The 22,162-nt window shown below is 38.8% G+C and overlaps 19 non-coding genes across 19 annotated transcripts; all 19 read left to right on the top strand.

Annotated features, from left to right (window-relative positions):
* Positions 1 to 138: 138 nt before the first annotated feature.
* trnac-gca (transfer RNA cysteine (anticodon GCA)) lies at positions 139 to 210 on the top strand. The gene has a single exon. It is a non-coding gene; the product is annotated as a tRNA-Cys (tRNA).
* Positions 211 to 918: 708 nt separating this feature from the next.
* Positions 919 to 990, top strand: trnac-gca (transfer RNA cysteine (anticodon GCA)). Its single transcript has one exon. It is a non-coding gene; the product is annotated as a tRNA-Cys (tRNA).
* A 1,158-nt stretch (positions 991 to 2,148) lies between these two features.
* On the top strand, positions 2,149 to 2,220 carry trnac-gca (transfer RNA cysteine (anticodon GCA)). The gene has a single exon. It is a non-coding gene; the product is annotated as a tRNA-Cys (tRNA).
* Positions 2,221 to 3,378: 1,158 nt separating this feature from the next.
* trnac-gca (transfer RNA cysteine (anticodon GCA)) lies at positions 3,379 to 3,450 on the top strand. Its single transcript has one exon. It is a non-coding gene; the product is annotated as a tRNA-Cys (tRNA).
* Positions 3,451 to 5,388: 1,938 nt separating this feature from the next.
* trnac-gca (transfer RNA cysteine (anticodon GCA)) lies at positions 5,389 to 5,460 on the top strand. The gene has a single exon. It is a non-coding gene; the product is annotated as a tRNA-Cys (tRNA).
* A 378-nt stretch (positions 5,461 to 5,838) lies between these two features.
* On the top strand, positions 5,839 to 5,910 carry trnac-gca (transfer RNA cysteine (anticodon GCA)). Its single transcript has one exon. It is a non-coding gene; the product is annotated as a tRNA-Cys (tRNA).
* A 1,606-nt stretch (positions 5,911 to 7,516) lies between these two features.
* On the top strand, positions 7,517 to 7,588 carry trnac-gca (transfer RNA cysteine (anticodon GCA)). Its single transcript has one exon. It is a non-coding gene; the product is annotated as a tRNA-Cys (tRNA).
* A 2,057-nt stretch (positions 7,589 to 9,645) lies between these two features.
* trnac-gca (transfer RNA cysteine (anticodon GCA)) lies at positions 9,646 to 9,717 on the top strand. The gene has a single exon. It is a non-coding gene; the product is annotated as a tRNA-Cys (tRNA).
* Positions 9,718 to 10,095: 378 nt separating this feature from the next.
* Positions 10,096 to 10,167, top strand: trnac-gca (transfer RNA cysteine (anticodon GCA)). Its single transcript has one exon. It is a non-coding gene; the product is annotated as a tRNA-Cys (tRNA).
* A 2,056-nt stretch (positions 10,168 to 12,223) lies between these two features.
* On the top strand, positions 12,224 to 12,295 carry trnac-gca (transfer RNA cysteine (anticodon GCA)). Its single transcript has one exon. It is a non-coding gene; the product is annotated as a tRNA-Cys (tRNA).
* An 827-nt stretch (positions 12,296 to 13,122) lies between these two features.
* Positions 13,123 to 13,194, top strand: trnac-gca (transfer RNA cysteine (anticodon GCA)). Its single transcript has one exon. It is a non-coding gene; the product is annotated as a tRNA-Cys (tRNA).
* Positions 13,195 to 15,582: 2,388 nt separating this feature from the next.
* On the top strand, positions 15,583 to 15,654 carry trnac-gca (transfer RNA cysteine (anticodon GCA)). The gene has a single exon. It is a non-coding gene; the product is annotated as a tRNA-Cys (tRNA).
* A 378-nt stretch (positions 15,655 to 16,032) lies between these two features.
* trnac-gca (transfer RNA cysteine (anticodon GCA)) lies at positions 16,033 to 16,104 on the top strand. Its single transcript has one exon. It is a non-coding gene; the product is annotated as a tRNA-Cys (tRNA).
* An 827-nt stretch (positions 16,105 to 16,931) lies between these two features.
* trnac-gca (transfer RNA cysteine (anticodon GCA)) lies at positions 16,932 to 17,003 on the top strand. The gene has a single exon. It is a non-coding gene; the product is annotated as a tRNA-Cys (tRNA).
* Positions 17,004 to 17,381: 378 nt separating this feature from the next.
* trnac-gca (transfer RNA cysteine (anticodon GCA)) lies at positions 17,382 to 17,453 on the top strand. The gene has a single exon. It is a non-coding gene; the product is annotated as a tRNA-Cys (tRNA).
* Positions 17,454 to 18,161: 708 nt separating this feature from the next.
* trnac-gca (transfer RNA cysteine (anticodon GCA)) lies at positions 18,162 to 18,233 on the top strand. The gene has a single exon. It is a non-coding gene; the product is annotated as a tRNA-Cys (tRNA).
* Positions 18,234 to 19,391: 1,158 nt separating this feature from the next.
* trnac-gca (transfer RNA cysteine (anticodon GCA)) lies at positions 19,392 to 19,463 on the top strand. Its single transcript has one exon. It is a non-coding gene; the product is annotated as a tRNA-Cys (tRNA).
* A 1,158-nt stretch (positions 19,464 to 20,621) lies between these two features.
* Positions 20,622 to 20,693, top strand: trnac-gca (transfer RNA cysteine (anticodon GCA)). The gene has a single exon. It is a non-coding gene; the product is annotated as a tRNA-Cys (tRNA).
* A 378-nt stretch (positions 20,694 to 21,071) lies between these two features.
* On the top strand, positions 21,072 to 21,143 carry trnac-gca (transfer RNA cysteine (anticodon GCA)). Its single transcript has one exon. It is a non-coding gene; the product is annotated as a tRNA-Cys (tRNA).
* Positions 21,144 to 22,162: the final 1,019 nt, after the last annotated feature.

The following is a 22,162-nucleotide window of genomic DNA, read 5'->3' as shown; positions in this document are numbered from 1 at the left end:
TCAATTATGTGTGTTCCCTGAGAAATATATATATTGATAGTTTTGATACTTTCAGAATTGAATTCACCATCACAAATTGTAAAGCCAACTAGATGTTTCCGAGTGTTGTTTGGGTTTCCTGCAAAGCTGTGCAACTGTGGGGGTATAGCTCAGTGGTAGAGCATTTGACTGCAGATCAAGAGGTCCCCAGTTCAAATCTGGGTGCCCCCTGTGGGGTATAAAAATGGATACTTTTGCTTTCAGATTGGAAGAGACATTACAATTTTTTAAGTCAAATGCATGACACATATTGTTGTCTGAGCTTTCTGACATTTTTTACAGGCTGGTTGGAACAGCTCAGTGATAAAGTCTTTATCTGCAGATCAAGAGGTCCCCAATTCAAATGTGAGTTCCCCCTGCACAAAACATTTAAGGCCAGGTTTAAGAGTTTCAGATTTCTACACAATGTCATAAAATCTCAAGGCAAGTACATGAAGCCTACATATTTTGTTGAGGTGTGTGGTCAGTCTGCCTCTTTTTACTGTTATAGAGGTTTGACTCACTGATGAATTGCACAGTGAAATACATATTTAAAGCAAGGTTTGAACTTTCCAATCAACTACAGGAAGCTTAAGGCCAATGAAGGCCAAGTTTGAAACTTTGAAATTTGAACAGCCAATGGCAAACTTTCAAGTCAAATACACCAAGCATGTTGTTGTGTGGGTGGCAGGTTTCTTTAATTTGCTGGGGTGGTAAAGCTGAGTGGTAGAGCATTTTACTGCTAAAGAAAAAGTCTCCCTTTCAATTATGTGTGTTCCCTGAGAAATATATATATTGATAGTTTTGATACTTTCAGAATTGAATTCACCATCACAAATTGTAAAGCCAACTAGATGTTTCCGAGTGTTGTTTGGGTTTCCTGCAAAGCTGTGCAACTGTGGGGGTATAGCTCAGTGGTAGAGCATTTGACTGCAGATCAAGAGGTCCCCAGTTCAAATCTGGGTGCCCCCTGTGGGGTATAAAAATGGATACTTTTGCTTTCAGATTGGAAGAGACATTACAATTTTTTAAGTCAAATGCATGACACATATTGTTGTCTGAGCTTTCTGACATTTTTTACAGGCTGGTTGGAACAGCTCAGTGATAAAGTCTTTATCTGCAGATCAAGAGGTCCCCAATTCAAATGTGAGTTCCCCCTGAACAAAACATTTAAGGCCAGGTTTAAGAGTTTCAGATTTCTACACAATGTCATAAAATCTCAAGGCAAGTACATGAAGCCTACATATTTTGTTGAGGTGTGTGGTCAGTCTGCCTCTTTTTACTGTTATAGAGGTTTGACTCACTGATGAATTGCCCAGTGAAATACATATTTAAAGCAAGGTTTGAACTTTCCAATCAACTACATGAAGCTTAAGGCCAATGAAGGCCAAGTTTGAAACTTTGAAATTTGAACAGCCAATGGCAAACTTTCAAGTCAAATACACCAAGCATGTTGTTGTGTGGGTGACAGGTTTCTTTAATTTGCTAGGGTGGTAAAGCTGAGTGGTAGAGCATTTTACTGCTAAAGAAAAAGTCTCCCTTTCAATTATGTGTGTTCCCTGAGAAATATATATATTGATAGTTTTGATACTTTCAGAATTGAATTCACCGTCACAAATTGTAAAGCCAACTAGATGTTTCCGAGTGTTGTTTGGGTTTCCTGCAAAGCTGTGCAACTGTGGGGGTATAGCTCAGTGGTAGAGCATTTGACTGCAGATCAAGAGGTAACCAGTTCAAATCTGGGTGCACCATGTGGGGTATAAAAATGGATACTTTTGCTTTCAGATTGGAAGAGACATTACAATTTTTTAAGTCAAATGCATGACACATATTGTTGTCAAGTTTGAAACTTTGAAATTTGAACAGCCAATGGCAAACTTTCAAGTCAAATACACCAAGCATGTTGTTGTGTGGGTGGCAGGTTTCTTTAATTTGCTGGGGTGGTAAAGCTGAGTGGTAGAGCATTTTACTGCTAAAGAAAAAGTCTCCCTTTCAATTATGTGTGTTCCCTGAGAAATATATATATTGATAGTTTTGATACTTTCAGAATTGAATTCACCATCACAAATTGTAAAGCCAACTAGATGTTTCCGAGTGTTGTTTGGGTTTCCTGCAAAGCTGTGCAACAGTGGGGGTATAGCTCAGTGGTAGAGCATTTGACTGCAGATCAAGAGGTCCCCAGTTCAAATCTGGGTGCCCCCTGTGTGGTATAAAAATGGATACTTTTGCTTTCAGATTGGAAGAGACATTACAATTTTTTAAGTCAAATGCATGACACATATTGTTGTCAAGTTTGAAACTTTGAAATTTGAACAGCCAATGGCAAACTTTCAAGTCAAATACACCAAGCATGTTGTTGTGTGGGTGGCAGGTTTCTTTAATTTGCTGGGGTGGTAAAGCTGAGTGGTAGAGCATTTTACTGCTAAAGAAAAAGTCTCCCTTTCAATTATGTGTGTTCCCTGAGAAATATATATATTGATACTTTTGATACTTTCAGAATTGAATTCACCATCACAAATTGTAAAGCCAACTAGATGTTTCCGAGTGCTGTTTGGGTTTCCTGCAAAGCTGTGCAACTGTCGGGGTATAGCTCAGTGGTAGAGCATTTGACTGCAGATCAAGAAGTCCCCAGTTCAAATCTGGGTGCCCCCTGTGGGGTATAAAAATGGATACTTTTGCTTTCAGATTGGAAGAGACATTACAATTTTTTAAGTCAAATGCATGACACATATTGTTGTCTGAGCTTTCTGACATTTTTTACAGGCTGGTTGGAACAGCTCAGTGATAAAGTCTTTATCTGCAGATCAAGAGGTCCCCAATTCAAATGTGAGTTCCCCCTGAACAAAACATTTAAGGCCAGGTTTAAGAGTTTCAGATTTCTACACAATGTCATAAAATCTCAAGGCAAGTACATGAAGCCTACATATTTTGTTGAGGTGTGTGGTCAGTCTGCCTCTTTTTACTGTTATAGAAGTTTAACTCACTGATGAATTGCCCAGTGAAATACATATTTAAAGTAAGGTTTGAACTTTCCAATCAACTACATGAAGCTTAAGGCCAATGAAGGCCAAGTTTGAAACTTTGAAATTTGAACAGCCAATGGCAAACTTTCAAGTCAAATACACCAAGCATGTTGTTGTGTGGGTGGCAGGTTTCTTTAATTTGCTGGGGTGGTAAAGCTGAGTGCTAGAGCATTTTACTGCTAAAGAAAAAGTCTCCCTTTCAATTATGTGTGTTCCCTGAGAAATATATATATTGATAGTTTTGATACTTTCATAATTGAATTCACCATCACAAATTGTAAAGCCAACTAGATGTTTCCGAGTGTTGTTTGGGTTTCCTGCAAAGCTGTGCAACTGTGGGGGTATAGCTCAGTGGTAGAGTATTTGACTGCAGATCAAGAGGTCCCCAGTTCAACTCTGGGTGCCCCCTGTGGGGTATAAAAATGGATACTTTTGCTTTCAGATTGGAAGAGACATTACAATTTTTTAAGTCAAATGCATGACACATATTGTTGTCAAGTTTGAAACTTTGAAATTTGAACAGCCAATGGCAAACTTTCAAGTCAAATACACCAAGCATGTTGTTGTGTGGGGGGCAGGTTTCTTTAATTTGCTGGGGTGGTAAAGCTGAGTGGTAGAGCATTTTACTGCTAAAGAAAAAGTCTCCCTTTCAATTATGTGTGTTCCCTGAGAAATATATATATTGATAGTTTTGATACTTTCAGAATTGAATTCACCTTCACAAATTGTAAAGCCAACTAGATGTTTCCGAGAGTTGTTTGGGTTTCCTGCAAAGCTGTGAAACTGTCGGGGTATAGCTCAGTGGTAGAGCATTTGACTGCAGATCAAGAGGTCCCCAGTTCAAATCTGGGTGCCCCCTGTGGGGTATAAAAATGGATACTTTTGCTTTCAGATTGGAAGAGACATTACAATTTTTTAAGTCAAATGCATGACACATATTGTTGTCTGAGCTTTCTGACATTTTTTACAGGCTGGTTGGAACAGCTCAGTGATAAAGTCTTTATCTGCAGATCAAGAGGTCCCCAATTCAAATGTGAGTTCCCCCTGAACAAAACATTTAAGGCCAGGTTTAAGAGTTTCAGATTTCTACACAATGTCATAAAATCTCAAGGCAAGTACATGAAGCCTACATATTTTGTTGAGGTGTGTGGTCAGTCTGCCTCTTTTTACTGTTATAGAAGTTTAACTCACTGATGAATTGCCCAGTGAAATACATATTTAAAGTAAGGTTTGAACTTTCCAATCAACTACATGAAGCTTAAGGCCAATGAAGGCCAAGTTTGAAACTTTGAAATTTGAACAGACAATGGCAAACTTTCAAGTCAAATACACCAAGCATGTTGTTGTGTGGGTGGCAGGTTTCTTTAATTTGCTGGGGTGGTAAAGCTGAGTGGTAGAGCATTTTACTGCTAAAGAAAAAGTCTCCCTTTCAATTATGTGTGTTCCCTGAGAAATATATATATTGATAGTTTTGATACTTTCAGAATTGAATTCACCATCACAAATTGTAAAGCCAACTAGATGTTTCCGAGTGTTGTTTGGGTTTCCTGCAAAGCTGTGCAACTGTCGGGGTATAGCTCAGTGGTAGAGCATTTGACTGCAGATCAAGAGGTCCCCAGTTCAAATCTGGGTGCCCCCTGTGGGGTATAAAAATGGATACTTTTGCTTTCAGATTGGAAGAGACATTACAATTTTTTAAGTCAAATGCATGACACATATTGTTGTCTGAGCTTTCTGACATTTTTTACAGGCTGGTTGGAACAGCTCAGTGATAAAGTCTTTATCTGCAGATCAAGAGGTCCCCAATTCAAATGTGAGTTCCCCCTGAACAAAACATTTAAGGCCAGGTTTAAGAGTTTCAGATTTCTACACAATGTCATAAAATCTCAAGGCAAGTACATGAAGCCTACATATTTTGTTGAGGTGTGTGGTCAGTCTGCCTCTTTTTACTGTTATAGAAGTTTAACTCACTGATGAATTGCCCAGTGAAATACATATTTAAAGTAAGGTTTGAACTTTCCAATCAACTACATTAAGCTTAAGGCCAATGAAGGCCAAGTTTGAAACTTTGAAATTTGAACAGCCAATGGCAAACTTTCAAGTCAAATACACCAAGCATGTTGTTGTGTGGGTGGCAGGTTTCTTTAATTTGCTGGGGTGGTAAAGCTGAGTGGTAGAGCATTTTACTGCTAAAGAAAAAGTCTCCCTTTCAATTATGTGTGTTCCCTGATAAATATATATATTGATAGTTTTGATACTTTCAGAATTGAATTCACCATCACAAATTGTAAAGCCAACTAGATGTTTCCGAGTGTTGTTTGGGTTTCCTGCAAAGCTGTGCAACTGTAGGGGTATAGCTCAGTGGTAGAGCATTTGACTGCAGATCAAGAGGTCCCCAGTTCAAATCTGGGTGCCCCCTGTGTGGTATGAAAATGGATACTTTTGCTTTCAGATTGGAAGAGACATTACAATTTTTTAAGTCAAATGCATGACACATATTGTTGTCAAGTTTGAAACTTTGAAATTTGAACAGCCAATGGCAAACTTTCAAGTCAAATACACAAAGCATGTTGTTGTGTGGGTGGCAGGTTTCTTTAATTTGCTGGGGTGGTAAAGCTGAGTGGTAGAGCATTTTACTGCTAAAGAAAAAGTCTCCCTTTCAATTATGTGTGTTCCCTGAGAAATATATATATTGATAGTTTTGATACTTTCAGAATTGAATTCACCATCACAAATTGTAAAGCCAACTAGATGTTTCCGAGTGTTGTTTGGGTTTCCTGCAAAGCTGTGCAACTGTGGGGGTATAGCTCAGTGGTAGAGCATTTGACTGCAGATCAAGAGGTCCCCAGTTCAAATCTGGGTGCCCCCTGTGTGGTAAAAAATGGATACTTTTGCTTTCAGATTAGAAGAGACATTACAATTTTTTAAGTCAAATGCATGACACATATTGTTGTCAAGTTTGAAACTTTGAAATTTGAACAGCCAATGGCAAACTTTCAAGTCAAATACACCAAGCATGTTGTTGTGTGGGTGGCAGGTTTCTTTAATTTGCTGGGGTGGTAAAGCTGAGTGGTAGAGCATTTTACTGCTAAAGAAAAAGTCTCCCTTTCAATTATGTGTGTTCCCTGAGAAATATATATATTGATAGTTTTGATGCTTTCAGAATTGAATTCACCGTCACAAATTGTAAAGCCAACTAGATGTTTCCGAGTGTTGTTCGGGTTACCTGCAAAGCTGTGCAACTGTGGGGGTCTAGCTCGGTGGTAGAGCATTTGACTGCAGATCAAGAGGTCCCCAGTTCAAATCTGGGTGCCCCCTGTGTGGTAAAAAATGGATACTTTTGCTTTCAGATTAGAAGAGACATTACAATTTTTTAAGTCAAATGCATGACACATATTGTTGTCAAGTTTGAAACTTTGAAATTTGAACAGCCAATGGCAAACTTTCAAGTCAAATACACCAAGCATGTTGTTGTGTGGGTGGCAGGTTTCTTTAATTTGCTGGGGTGGTAAAGCTGAGTGGTAGAGCATTTTACTGCTAAAGAAAAAGTCTCCCTTTCAATTATGTGTGTTCCCTGAGAAATATATATATTGATAGTTTTGATGCTTTCAGAATTGAATTCACCGTCACAAATTGTAAAGCCAACTAGATGTTTCCGAGTGTTGTTCGGGTTACCTGCAAAGCTGTGCAACTGTGGGGGTCTAGCTCAGTGGTAGAGCATTTAACTGCAGATCAAGAGGTCCCCAGTTCAAATCTGGGTGCCCCCTGTGGGGTATAAAAATGGATACTTTTGCTTTCAGATTGGAAGAGACATTACAATTTTTTAAGTCAAATGCATGACACATATTGTTGTCTGAGCTTTCTGACATTTTTTACAGGCTGGTTGGAACAGCTCAGTGATAAAGTCTTTATCTGCAGATCAAGAGGTCCCCAATTCAAATGTGAGTTCCCTCTGAACAAAACATTTAAGGCCAGGTTTAAGAGTTTCAGATTTCTACACAATGTCATAAAATCTCAAGGCAAGTACATGAAGCCTACATATTTTGTTGAGGTGTGTGGTCAGTCTGCCTCTTTTTACTGTTATAGAGGTTTAACTCACTGATGAATTGCCCAGTGAAATACATATTTAAAGTAAGGTTTGAACTTTCCAATCAACTACATGAAGCTTAAGGCCAATGAAGGCCAAGTTTGAAACTTTGAAATTTGAACAGCCAATGGCAAACTTTCAAGTCAAATACACCAAGCATGTTGTTGTGTGGGTGGCAGGTTTCTTTAATTTGCTGGGGTGGTAAAGCTGAGTGGTAGAGCATTTTACTGCTAAAGAAAAAGTCTCCCTTTCAATTATGTGTGTTCCCTGAGAAATATATATATTGATAGTTTTGATACTTTCAGAATTGAATTCACCATCACAAATTGTAAAGCCAACTAGATGTTTCCGAGTGTTGTTTGGGTTTCCTGCAAAGCTGTGCAACTGTGGGGGTATAGCTCAGTGGTAGAGCATTTGACTGCAGATCAAGAGGTCCCCAGTTCAAATCTGGGTGCCCCCTGTGGGGTATAAAAATGGATACTTTTGCTTTCAGATTGGAAGAGACATTACAATTTTTTAAGTCAAATGCATGACACATATTGTTGTCAAGTTTGAAACTTTGAAATTTGAACAGCCAATGGCAAACTTTCAAGTCAAATACACAAAGCATGTTGTTGTGTGGGTGGCAGGTTTCTTTAATTTGCTGGGGTGGTAAAGCTGAGTGGTAGAGCATTTTACTGCTAAAGAAAAAGTCTCCCTTTCAATTATGTGTGTTCCCTGAGAAATATATATATTGATAGTTTTGATGCTTTCAGAATTGAATTCACCGTCACAAATTGTAAAGCCAACTAGATGTTTCCGAGTGTTGTTCGGGTTACCTGCAAAGCTGTGCAACTGTGGGGGTCTAGCTCGGTGGTAGAGCATTTGACTGCAGATCAAGAGGTCCCCAGTTCAAATCTGGGTGCCCCCTGTGTGGTAAAAAATGGATACTTTTGCTTTCAGATTAGAAGAGACATTACAATTTTTTAAGTCAAATGCATGACACATATTGTTGTCAAGTTTGAAACTTTGAAATTTGAACAGCCAATGGCAAACTTTCAAGTCAAATACACCAAGCATGTTGTTGTGTGGGTGGCAGGTTTCTTTAATTTGCTGGGGTGGTAAAGCTGAGTGGTAGAGCATTTTACTGCTAAAGAAAAAGTCTCCCTTTCAATTATGTGTGTTCCCTGAGAAATATATATATTGATAGTTTTGATGCTTTCAGAATTGAATTCACCGTCACAAATTGTAAAGCCAACTAGATGTTTCCGAGTGTTGTTCGGGTTACCTGCAAAGCTGTGCAACTGTGGGGGTCTAGCTCAGTGGTAGAGCATTTGACTGCAGATCAAGAGGTCCCCAGTTCAAATCTGGGTGCCCCCTGTGGGGTATAAAAATGGATACTTTTGCTTTCAGATTGGAAGAGACATTACAATTTTTTAAGTCAAATGCATGACACATATTGTTGTCTGAGCTTTCTGACATTTTTTACAGGCTGGTTGGAACAGCTCAGTGATAAAGTCTTTATCTGCAGATCAAGAGGTCCCCAATTCAAATGTGAGTTCCCTCTGAACAAAACATTTAAGGCCAGGTTTAAGAGTTTCAGATTTCTACACAATGTCATAAAATCTCAAGGCAAGTACATGAAGCCTACATATTTTGTTGAGGTGTGTGGTCAGTCTGCCTCTTTTTACTGTTATAGAGGTTTAACTCACTGATGAATTGCCCAGTGAAATACATATTTAAAGTAAGGTTTGAACTTTCCAATCAACTACATGAAGCTTAAGGCCAATGAAGGCCAAGTTTGAAACTTTGAAATTTGAACAGCCAATGGCAAACTTTCAAGTCAAATACACCAAGCATGTTGTTGTGTGGGTGGCAGGTTTCTTTAATTTGCTGGGGTGGTAAAGCTGAGTGGTAGAGCATTTTACTGCTAAAGAAAAAGTCTCCCTTTCAATTATGTGTGTTCCCTGAGAAATATATATATTGATAGTTTTGATACTTTCAGAATTGAATTCACCATCACAAATTGTAAAGCCAACTAGATGTTTCCGAGTGTTGTTTGGGTTTCCTGCAAAGCTGTGCAACTGTGGTGGTATAGCTCAGTGGTAGAGCATTTGACTGCAGATCAAGAGGTCCTCAGTTCAAATCTGGGTGCCCCCTGTGGGGTATAACAATGGATACTTTTGCTTTCAGATTGGAAGAGACATTACAATTTTTTAAGTCAAATGCATGACACATATTGTTGTCAAGTTTGAAACTTTGAAATTTGAACAGCCAATGGCAAACTTTCAAGTCAAATACACAAAGCATGTTGTTGTGTGGGTGGCAGGTTTCTTTAATTTGCTGGGGTGGTAAAGCTGAGTGGTAGAGCATTTTACTGCTAAAGAAAAAGTCTCCCTTTCAATTATGTGTGTTCCCTGAGAAATATATATATTGATAGTTTTGATACTTTCAGAATTGAATTCACCATCACAAATTGTAAAGCCAACTAGATGTTTCCGAGTGTTGTTTGGGTTTCCTGCAAAGCTGTGCAACTGTGGGGGAATAGCTCAGTGGTAGAGCATTTGACTGCAGATCAAGAGGTCCCCAGTTCAAATCTGGGTGCCCCCTGTGGGGTATAAAAATGGATACTTTTGCTTTCAGATTGGAAGAGACATTACAATTTTTTAAGTCAAATGCATGACACATATTGTTGTCAAGTTTGAAACTTTGAAATTTGAACAGCCAATGGCAAACTTTCAAGTCAAATACACAAAGCATGTTGTTGTGTGGGTGGCAGGTTTCTTTAATTTGCTGGGGTGGTAAAGCTGAGTGGTAGAGCATTTTACTGCTAAAGAAAAAGTCTCCCTTTCAATTATGTGTGTTCCCTGAGAAATATATATATTGATAGTTTTGATACTTTCAGAATTGAATTCACCATCACAAATTGTAAAGCCAACTAGATGTTTCCGAGTGTTGTTTGGGTTTCCTGCAAAGCTGTGCAACTGTGGGGGTATAGCTCAGTGGTAGAGCATTTGACTGCAGATCAAGAGGTCCCCAGTTCAAATCTGGGTGCCCCCTGTGTGGTAAAAAATGGATACTTTTGCTTTCAGATTAGAAGAGACATTACAATTTTTTAAGTCAAATGCATGACACATATTGTTGTCAAGTTTGAAACTTTGAAATTTGAACAGCCAATGGCAAACTTTCAAGTCAAATACACCAAGCATGTTGTTGTGTGGGTGGCAGGTTTCTTTAATTTGCTGGGGTGGTAAAGCTGAGTGGTAGAGCATTTTACTGCTAAAGAAAAAGTCTCCCTTTCAATTATGTGTGTTCCCTGAGAAATATATATATTGATAGTTTTGATGCTTTCAGAATTGAATTCACCGTCACAAATTGTAAAGCCAACTAGATGTTTCCGAGTGTTGTTCGGGTTACCTGCAAAGCTGTGCAACTGTGGGGGTATAGCTCAGTGGTAGAGCATTTGACTGCAGATCAAGAGGTCCCCAGTTCAAATCAGGGTGCCCCCTGTGGGGTATAAAAATGGATACTTTTGCTTTCAGATTGGAAGAGACATTACAATTTTTTAAGTCAAATGCATGACACATATTGTTGTCAAGTTTGAAACTTTGAAATTTGAACAGCCAATGGCAAACTTTCAAGTCAAATACACAAAGCATGTTGTTGTGTGGGTGGCAGGTTTCTTAAATTTGCTGGGGTGGTAAAGCTGAGTGGTAGAGCATTTTACTGCTAAAGAAAAAGTCTCCCTTTCAATTATGTGTGTTCCCTGAGAAATATATATATTGATAGTTTTGATACTTTCAGAATTGAATTCACCATCACAAATTGTAAAGCCAACTAGATGTTTCCGAGTGTTGTTTGGGTTTCCTGCAAAGCTGTGCAACTGTGGGGGTATAGCTCAGTGGTAGAGCATTTGACTGCAGATCAAGAGGTCCCCAGTTCAAATATGGGTGCCCCCTGTGTGGTAAAAAATGGATACTTTTACTTTCAGATTAGAAGAGACATTACAATTTTTTAAGTCAAATGCATGACACATATTGTTGTCAAGTTTGAAACTTTGAAATTTGAACAGCCAATGGCAAACTTTCAAGTCAAATACACCAAGCATGTTGTTGTGTGGGTGGCAGGTTTCTTTAATTTGCTGGGGTGGTAAAGCTGAGTGGTAGAGCATTTTACTGCTAAAGAAAAAGTCTCCCTTTCAATTATGTGTGTTCCCTGAGAAATATATATATTGATAGTTTTGATACTTTCAGAATTGAATTCACCATCACAAATTGTAAAGCCAACTAGATGTTTCCGAGTGTTGTTTGGGTTTCCTGCAAAACTGTGCAGCTGTGGGGGTATAGCACAGTGGTAGAGCGTTTGACTGCAGATCAAGAGGTCCCCAGTTCAAATCTGGGTGCCCCCTGTGGGGTATAAAAATGCATACTTTTGCTTTCAGATTGGAAGAGACATTACAATTTTTTAAGTCAAATGCATGACACATATTGTTGTCTGAGCTTTCTGACATTTTTTACAGGCTGGTTGGAACAGCTCAGTGATAAAGTCTTTATCTGCAGATCAAGAGGTCCCCAATTCAAATGTGAGTTCCCCCTGAACAAAACATTTAAGGCCAGGTTTAAGAGTTTCAGATTTCTACACAATGTCATAAAATCTCAAGGCAAGTACATGAAGCCTACATATTTTGTTGAGGTGTGTGGTCAGTCTGCCTCTTTTTACTGTTATAGAGGTTTAACTCACTGATGAATTGCCCAGTGAAATACATATTTAAAGTAAGGTTTGAACTTTCCAATCAACTACATGAAGCTTAAGGCCAATGAAGGCCAAGTTTGAAACTTTGAAATTTGAACAGCCAATGGCAAACTTTCAAGTCAAATACACCAAGCATGTTGTTGTGTGGGTGGCAGGTTTCTTTAATTTGCTGGGGTGGTAAAGCTGAGTGGTAGAGCATTTTACTGCTAAAGAAAAAGTCTCCCTTTCAATTATGTGTGTTCCCTGAGAAATATATATATTGATAGTTTTGATACTTTCAGAATTGAATTCACCATCACAAATTGTAAAGCCAACTAGATGTTTCCGAGTGTTGTTTGGGTTTCCTGCAAAGCTGTGCAACTGTGGGGGTATAGCTCAGTGGTAGAGCATTTGACTGCAGATCAAGAGGTCCCCAGTTCAAATCTGGGTGCCCCCTGTGTGGTAAAAAATGGATACTTTTGCTTTCAGATTGGAAGAGACATTACAATTTTTTAAGTCAAATGCATGACACATATTGTTGTCAAGTTTGAAACTTTGAAATTTGAACAGCCAATGGCAAACTTTCAAGTCAAATACACCAAGCATGTTCTTGTGTGGGTGGCAGGTTTCTTTAATTTGCTGGGGTGGTAAAGCTGAGTGGTAGAGCATTTTACTGCTAAAGAAAAAGTCTCCCTTTCAATTATGTGTGTTCCCTGAGAAATATATATATTGATAGTTTTGATGCTTTCAGAATTGAATTCACCGTCACAAATTGTAAAGCCAACTAGATGTTTCCGAGTGTTGTTCGGGTTACCTGCAAAGCTGTGCAACTGTGGGGGTGTAGCTCAGTGGTAGAGCATTTGACTGCAGATCAAGAGGTCTTCAGTTCAAATCTGGGTGCCCCCTGTGGGGTATAAAAATGGATACTTTTGCTTTCAGATTGGAAGAGACATTACAATTTTTTAAGTCAAATGCATGACACATATTGTTGTCAAGTTTGAAACTTTGAAATTTGAACAGCCAATGGCAAACTTTCAAGTCAAATACACCAAGCATGTTGTTGTGTGGGTGGCAGGTTTCTTTAATTTGCTGGGGTGGTAAAGCTGAGTGGTAGAGCATTTTACTGCTAAAGAAAAAGTCTCCCTTTCAATTATGTGTGTTCCCTGAGAAATATATATATTGATAGTTTTGATACTTTCAGAATTGAATTCACCATCACAAATTGTAAAGCCAACAAGATGTTTTCGAGTGTTGTTTGGGTTTCCTGCAAAGCTGTGCAACGGTGGGGGTATAGCTCAGTGGTAGAGCATTTGACTGCAGATCAAGAGGTCCTCAGTTCAAATCTGGGTGCCCCCTGTGTGGTATAAAAATGGATACTTTTGCTTTCAGATTGGAAGAGACATTACAATTTTTTAAGTCAAATGCATGACACATATTGTTGTTAAGTTTGAAACTTTGAAATTTGAACAGCCAATGGCAAACTTTCAAGTCAAATACACCAAGCATGTTGTTGTGTGGGTGGCAGGTTTCTTTAATTTGCTGGGGTGGTAAAGCTGAGTGGTAGAGCATTTTACTGCTAAAGAAAAAGTCTCCCTTTCAATTATGTGTGTTCCCTGAGAAATATATATATTGATAGTTTTGATACTTTCAGAATTGAATTCACCATCACAAATTGTAAAGCCAACTAGATGTTTCCGAGTGTTGTTTGGGTTTCCTGCAAAGCTGTGCAACTGTGGGGGTCTAGCTCAGTGGTAGAGCATTTGACTGCAGATCAAGAGGTCCCCAGTTCAAATCTGGGTGCCCCCTGTGGGGTATAAAAATGGATACTTTTGCTTTCAGATTGGAAGAGACATTACAATTTTTTAAGTCAAATGCATGACACATATTGTTGTCTGAGCTTTCTGACATTTTTTACAGGCTGGTTGGAACAGCTCAGTGATAAAGTCTTTATCTGCAGATCAAGAGGTCCCCAATTCAAATGTGAGTTCCCCCTGCACAAAACATTTAAGGCCAGGTTTAAGAGTTTCAGATTTCTACACAATGTCATAAAATCTCAAGGCAAGTACATGAAGCCTACATATTTTGTTGAGGTGTGTGGTCAGTCTGCCTCTTTTTACTGTTATAGAGGTTTGACTCACTGATGAATTGCCCAGTGAAATACATATTTAAAGCAAGGTTTGAACTTTCCAATCAACTACAGGAAGCTTAAGGCCAATGAAGGCCAAGTTTGAAACTTTGAAATTTGAACAGCCAATGGCAAACTTTCAAGTCAAATACACCAAGCATGTTGTTGTGTGGGTGGCAGGTTTCTTTAATTTGCTGGGGTGGTAAAGCTGAGTGGTAGAGCATTTTACTGCTAAAGAAAAAGTCTCCCTTTCAATTATGTGTGTTCCCTGAGAAATATATATATTGATAGTTTTGATACTTTCAGAATTGAATTCACCATCACAAATTGTAAAGCCAACTAGATGTTTCCGAGTGTTGTTTGGGTTTCCTGCAAAGCTGTGCAACTGTGGGGGTATAGCTCAGTGGTAGAGCATTTGACTGCAGATCAAGAGGTAACCAGTTCAAATCTGGGTGCCCCATGTGGGGTATAAAAATGGATACTTTTGCTTTCAGATTGGAAGAGACATTACAATTTTTTAAGTCAAATGCATGACACATATTGTTGTCAAGTTTGAAACTTTGAAATTTGAACAGCCAATGGCAAACTTTCAAGTCAAATACACCAAGCATGTTGTTGTGTGGGTGTCAGGTTTCTTTAATTTGCTGGGGTGGTAAAGCTGAGTGGTAGAGCATTTTACTGCTAAAGAAAAAGTCCCCCTTTCAATTATGTGTGTTCCCTGAGAAATATATATATTGATAGTTTTGATACTTTCAGAATTGAATTCACCGTCACAAATTGTAAAGCCAACTAGATGTTTCCGAGTGTTGTTCGGGTTACCTGCAAAGCTGTTCAACTGTGGGGGTCTAGCTCAGTGGTAGAGCATTTGACTGCAGATCAAGAGGTCCCCAGTTCAAATCTGGGTGCCCCCTGTGGGGTATAAAAATGGATACTTTTGCTTTCAGATTGGAAGAGACATTACAATTTTTTAAGTCAAATGCATGACACATATTGTTGTCTGAGCTTTCTGACATTTTTTACAGGCTGGTTGGAACAGCTCAGTGATAAAGTCTTTATCTGCAGATCAAGAGGTCCCCAATTCAAATGTGAGTTCCCCCTGAACAAAACATTTAAGGCCAGGTTTAAGAGTTTCAGATTTCTACACAATGTCATAAAATCTCAAGGCAAGTACATGAAGCCTACATATTTTGTTGAGGTGTGTGGTCAGTCTGCCTCTTTTTACTGTTATAGAGGTTTAACTCACTGATGAATTGCCCAGTGAAATACATATTTAAAGTAAGGTTTGAACTTTCCAATCAACTACATGAAGCTTAAGGCCAATGAAGGCCAAGTTTGAAACTTTGAAATTTGAACAGACAATGGCAAACTTTCAAGTCAAATACACCAAGCATGTTGTTGTGTGGGTGGCAGGTTTCTTTAATTTGCTGGGGTGGTAAAGCTGAGTGGTAGAGCATTTTACTGCTAAAGAAAAAGTCTCCCTTTCAATTATGTGTGTTCCCTGAGAAATATATATATTGATAGTTTTGATACTTTCAGAATTGAATTCACCATCACAAATTGTAAAGCCAACTAGATGTTTCCGAGTGTTGTTTGGGTTTCCTGCAAAGCTGTGCAACTGTGGGGGTATAGCTCAGTGGTAGAGCATTTGACTGCAGATCAAGAGGTCCCCAGTTCAAATCTGGGTGCCCCCTGTGGGGTATAAAAATGGATACTTTTGCTTTCAGATTGGAAGAGACATTACAATTTTTTAAGTCAAATGCATGACACATATTGTTGTCAAGTTTGAAACTTTGAAATTTGAACAGCCAATGGCAAACTTTCAAGTCAAATACACCAAGCATGTTGTTGTGTGGGTGGCAGGTTTCTTTAATTTGCTGGGGTGGTAAAGCTGAGTGGTAGAGCATTTTACTGCTAAAGAAAAAGTCTCCCTTTCAATTATGTGTGTTCCCTGAGAAATATATATATTGATAGTTTTGATACTTTCAGAATTGAATTCACCATCACAAATTGTAAAGCCAACTAGATGTTTCCGAGTGTTGTTTGGGTTTCCTGCAAAGCTGTGCAACTGTGGGGGTATAGCTCAGTGGTAGAGCATTTGACTGCAGATCAAGAGGTCCCCAGTTCAAATCTGGGTGCCCCCTGTGTGGTAAAAAATGGATACTTTTGCTTTCAGATTAGAAGAGACATTACAATTTTTTAAGTCAAATGCATGACACATATTGTTGTCAAGTTTGAAACTTTGAAATTTGAACAGCCAATGGCAAACTTTCAAGTCAAATACACCAAGCATGTTGTTGTGTGGGTGGCAGGTTTCTTTAATTTGCTGGGGTGGTAAAGCTGAGTGGTAGAGCATTTTACTGCTAAAGAAAAAGTCTCCCTTTCAATTATGTGTGTTCCCTGAGAAATATATATATTGATAGTTTTGATGCTTTCAGAATTGAATTCACCGTCACAAATTGTAAAGCCAACTAGATGTTTCCGAGTGTTGTTCGGGTTACCTGCAAAGCTGTGCAACTGTGGGGGTCTAGCTCAGTGGTAGAGCATTTGACTGCAGATCAAGAGGTCCCCAGTTCAAATCTGGGTGCCCCCTGTGGGGTATAAAAATGGATACTTTTGCTTTCAGATTGGAAGAGACATTACAATTTTTTAAGTCAAATGCATGACACATATTGTTGTCAAGTTTGAAACTTTGAAATTTGAACAGCCAATGGCAAACTTTCAAGTCAAATACACCAAGCATGTTGTTGTGTGGGTGGCAGGTTTCTTTAATTTGCTGGGGTGGTAAAGCTGAGTGCTAGAGCATTTTACTGCTAAAGAAAAAGTCTCCCTTTCAATTATGTGTGTTCCCTGAGAAATATATATATTGATAGTTTTGATACTTTCAGAATTGAATTCACCATCACAAATTGTAAAGCCAACTAGATGTTTTCGAGTGTTGTTTGGGTTTCCTGCAAAGCTGTGCAACGGTGGGGGTATAGCTCAGTGGTAGAGCATTTGACTGCAGATCAAGAGGTCCCCAGTTCAAATCTGGGTGCCCCCTGTGTGGTATAAAAATGGATACTTTTGCTTTCAGATTGGAAGAGACATTACAATTTTTTAAGTCAAATGCATGACACATATTGTTGTCAAGTTTGAAACTTTGAAATTTGAACAGCCAATGGCAAACTTTCAAGTCAAATACACCAAGCATGTTGTTGTGTGGGTGGCAGGTTTCTTTAATTTGCTGGGGTGGTAAAGCTGAGTGGTAGAGCATTTTACTGCTAAAGAAAAAGTCTCCCTTTCAATTATGTGTGTTCCCTGAGAAATATATATATTGATAGTTTTGATACTTTCAGAATTGAATTCACCATCACAAATTGTAAAGCCAACTAGATGTTTCCGAGTGTTGTTTGGGTTTCCTGCAAAGCTGTGCAACTGTGGGGGTATAGCTCAGTGGTAGAGCATTTGACTGCAGATCAAGAGGTCCCCAGTTCAAATCTGGGTGCCCCCTGTGGGGTATAAAAATGGATACTTTTGCTTTCAGATTGGAAGAGACATTACAATTTTTTAAGTCAAATGCATGACACATATTGTTGTCTGAGCTTTCTGACATTTTTTACAGGCTGGTTGGAACAGCTCAGTGATAAAGTCTTTATCTGCAGATCAAGAGGTCCCCAATTCAAATGTGAGTTCCCCCTGCACAAAACATTTAAGGCCAGGTTTAAGAGTTTCAGATTTCTACACAATGTCATAAAATCTCAAGGCAAGTACATGAAGCCTACATATTTTGTTGAGGTGTGTGGTCAGTCTGCCTCTTTTTACTGTTATAGAGGTTTGACTCACTGATGAATTGCACAGTGAAATACATATTTAAAGCAAGGTTTGAACTTTCCAATCAACTACAGGAAGCTTAAGGCCAATGAAGGCCAAGTTTGAAACTTTGAAATTTGAACAGCCAATGGCAAACTTTCAAGTCAAATACACCAAGCATGTTGTTGTGTGGGTGGCAGGTTTCTTTAATTTGCTGGGGTGGTAAAGCTGAGTGGTAGAGCATTTTACTGCTAAAGAAAAAGTCTCCCTTTCAATTATGTGTGTTCCCTGAGAAATATATATATTGATAGTTTTGATACTTTCAGAATTGAATTCACCATCACAAATTGTAAAGCCAACTAGATGTTTCCGAGTGTTGTTTGGGTTTCCTGCAAAGCTGTGCAACTGTGGGGGTATAGCTCAGTGGTAGAGCATTTGACTGCAGATCAAGAGGTCCCCAGTTCAAATCTGGGTGCCCCCTGTGGGGTATAAAAATGGATACTTTTGCTTTCAGATTGGAAGAGACATTACAATTTTTTAAGTCAAATGCATGACACATATTGTTGTCTGAGCTTTCTGACATTTTTTACAGGCTGGTTGGAACAGCTCAGTGATAAAGTCTTTATCTGCAGATCAAGAGGTCCCCAATTCAAATGTGAGTTCCCCCTGAACAAAACATTTAAGGCCAGGTTTAAGAGTTTCAGATTTCTACACAATGTCATAAAATCTCAAGGCAAGTACATGAAGCCTACATATTTTGTTGAGGTGTGTGGTCAGTCTGCCTCTTTTTACTGTTATAGAGGTTTGACTCACTGATGAATTGCCCAGTGAAATACATATTTAAAGCAAGGTTTGAACTTTCCAATCAACTACATGAAGCTTAAGGCCAATGAAGGCCAAGTTTGAAACTTTGAAATTTGAACAGCCAATGGCAAACTTTCAAGTCAAATACACCAAGCATGTTGTTGTGTGGGTGACAGGTTTCTTTAATTTGCTAGGGTGGTAAAGCTGAGTGGTAGAGCATTTTACTGCTAAAGAAAAAGTCTCCCTTTCAATTATGTGTGTTCCCTGAGAAATATATATATTGATAGTTTTGATACTTTCAGAATTGAATTCACCGTCACAAATTGTAAAGCCAACTAGATGTTTCCGAGTGTTGTTTGGGTTTCCTGCAAAGCTGTGCAACTGTGGGGGTATAGCTCAGTGGTAGAGCATTTGACTGCAGATCAAGAGGTAACCAGTTCAAATCTGGGTGCACCATGTGGGGTATAAAAATGGATACTTTTGCTTTCAGATTGGAAGAGACATTACAATTTTTTAAGTCAAATGCATGACACATATTGTTGTCAAGTTTGAAACTTTGAAATTTGAACAGCCAATGGCAAACTTTCAAGTCAAATACACCAAGCATGTTGTTGTGTGGGTGGCAGGTTTCTTTAATTTGCTGGGGTGGTAAAGCTGAGTGGTAGAGCATTTTACTGCTAAAGAAAAAGTCTCCCTTTCAATTATGTGTGTTCCCTGAGAAATATATATATTGATAGTTTTGATACTTTCAGAATTGAATTCACCATCACAAATTGTAAAGCCAACTAGATGTTTCCGAGTGTTGTTTGGGTTTCCTGCAAAGCTGTGCAACAGTGGGGGTATAGCTCAGTGGTAGAGCATTTGACTGCAGATCAAGAGGTCCCCAGTTCAAATCTGGGTGCCCCCTGTGTGGTATAAAAATGGATACTTTTGCTTTCAGATTGGAAGAGACATTACAATTTTTTAAGTCAAATGCATGACACATATTGTTGTCAAGTTTGAAACTTTGAAATTTGAACAGCCAATGGCAAACTTTCAAGTCAAATACACCAAGCATGTTGTTGTGTGGGTGGCAGGTTTCTTTAATTTGCTGGGGTGGTAAAGCTGAGTGGTAGAGCATTTTACTGCTAAAGAAAAAGTCTCCCTTTCAATTATGTGTGTTCCCTGAGAAATATATATATTGATAGTTTTGATACTTTCAGAATTGAATTCACCATCACAAATTGTGAAGCCAACTAGATGTTTCCGAGTGTTGTTTGGGTTTCCTGCAAAGCTGTGCAACTGTGGGGGTATAGCTCAGTGGTAGAGCATTTGACAGCAGATCAAGAGGTCCCCAGTTCAAATCTGGGTGCCCCCTGTGGGGTATAAAAATGGATACTTTTGCTTTCAGATTGGAAGAGACATTACAATTTTTTAAGTCAAATGCATGACACATATTGTTGTCTGAGCTTTCTGACATTTTTTACAGGCTGGTTGGAACAGCTCAGTGATAAAGTCTTTATCTGCAGATCAAGAGGTCCCCAATTCAAATGTGAGTTCCCCCTGAACAAAACATTTAAGGCCAGGTTTAAGAGTTTCAGATTTCTACACAATGTCATAAAATCTCAAGGCAAGTACATGAAGCCTACATATTTTGTTGAGGTGTGTGGTCAGTCTGCCTCTTTTTACTGTTATAGAGGTTTGACTCACTGATGAATTGCCCAGTGAAATACATATTTAAAGCAAGGTTTGAACTTTCCAATCAACTACATGAAGCTTAAGGCCAATGAAGGCCAAGTTTGAAACTTTGAAATTTGAACAGCCAATGGCAAACTTTCAAGTCAAATACACCAAGCATGTTGTTGTGTGGGTGGCAGGTTTCTTTAATTTGCTGGGGTGGTAAAGCTGAGTGGTAGAGCATTTTACTGCTAAAGAAAAAGTCTCCCTTTCAATTATGTGTGTTCCCTGAGAAATATATATATTGATAGTTTTGATACTTTCAGAATTGAATTCACCATCACAAATTGTAAAGCCAACTAGATGTTTCCGAGTGTTGTTTGGGTTTCCTGCAAAGCTGTGCAACTGTGGGGGTATAGCTCAGTGGTAGAGCATTTGACTGCAGATCAAGAGGTCCCCAGTTCAAATCTGGGTGCCCCCTGTGTGGTATAAAAATGGATACTTTTGCTTTCAGATTGGAAGAGACATTACAATTTTTTAAGTCAAATGAATGACACATATTGTTGTCAAGTTTGAAACTTTGAAATTTGAACAGCCAATGGCAAACTTTCAAGTCAAATACACCAAGCATGTTGTTGTGTGGGTGGCAGGTTTCTTTAATTTGCTGGGGTGGTAAAGCTGAGTGGTAGAGCATTTTACTGCTAAAGAAAAAGTCTCCCTTTCAATTATGTGTGTTCCCTGAGAAATATATATATTGATAGTTTTGATACTTTCAGAATTGAATTCACCATCACAAATTGTAAAGCCAACTAGATGTTTCCGAGTGTTGTTTGGGTTTCCTGCAAAGCTGTGCAACTGTGGGGGTATAGCTCAGTGGTAGAGCATTTGACTGCAGATCAAGAGGTCCCCAGTTCAAATCTGGGTGCCCCCTGTGGGGTATAAAAATGGATACTTTTGCTTTCAGATTGGAAGAGACATTACAATTTTTTAAGTCAAATGCATGACACATATTGTTGTCAAGTTTGAAACTTTGAAATTTGAACAGCCAATTGCAAACTTTCAAGTCAAATACACCAAGCATGTTGTTGTGTGGGTGGCAGGTTTCTTTAATTTGCTGGGGTGGTAAAGCTGAGTGGTAGAGCATTTTACTGCTAAAGAAAAAGTCTCCCTTTCAATTATGTGTGTTCCCTGAGAAATATATATATTGATAGTTTTGATACTTTCAGAATTGAATTCACCATCACAAATTGTAAAGCCAACTAGATGTTTCCGAGTGTTGTTTGGGTTTCCTGCAAAACTGTGCAGCTGTGGGGGTATAGCACAGTGGTAGAGCGTTTGACTGCAGATCAAGAGGTCCCCAGTTCAAATCTGGGTGCCCCCTGTGGGGTATAAAAATGCATACTTTTGCTTTCAGATTGGAAGAGACATTACAATTTTTTAAGTCAAATGCATGACACATATTGTTGTCTGAGCTTTCTGACATTTTTTACAGGCTGGTTGGAACAGCTCAGTGATAAAGTCTTTATCTGCAGATCAAGAGGTCCCCAATTCAAATGTGAGTTCCCCCTGAACAAAACATTTAAGGCCAGGTTTAAGAGTTTCAGATTTCTACACAATGTCATAAAATCTCAAGGCAAGTACATGAAGCCTACATATTTTGTTGAGGTGTGTGGTCAGTCTGCCTCTTTTTACTGTTATAGAGGTTTAACTCACTGATGAATTGCCCAGTGAAATACATATTTAAAGTAAGGTTTGAACTTTCCAATCAACTACATGAAGCTTAAGGCCAATGAAGGCCAAGTTTGAAACTTTGAAATTTGAACAGCCAATGGCAAACTTTCAAGTCAAATACACCAAGCATGTTGTTGTGTGGGTGGCAGGTTTCTTTAATTTGCTGGGGTGGTAAAGCTGAGTGGTAGAGCATTTTACTGCTAAAGAAAAAGTCTCCCT

The sequence above is a fragment of the Salminus brasiliensis genome, chromosome 3 (genome assembly GCF_030463535.1).
Source record: "Salminus brasiliensis chromosome 3, fSalBra1.hap2, whole genome shotgun sequence".
Classification (NCBI taxonomy): Eukaryota; Metazoa; Chordata; class Actinopteri; order Characiformes; family Bryconidae; genus Salminus; species Salminus brasiliensis.
This window is presented reverse-complemented; position numbering and strand designations above follow the sequence as displayed.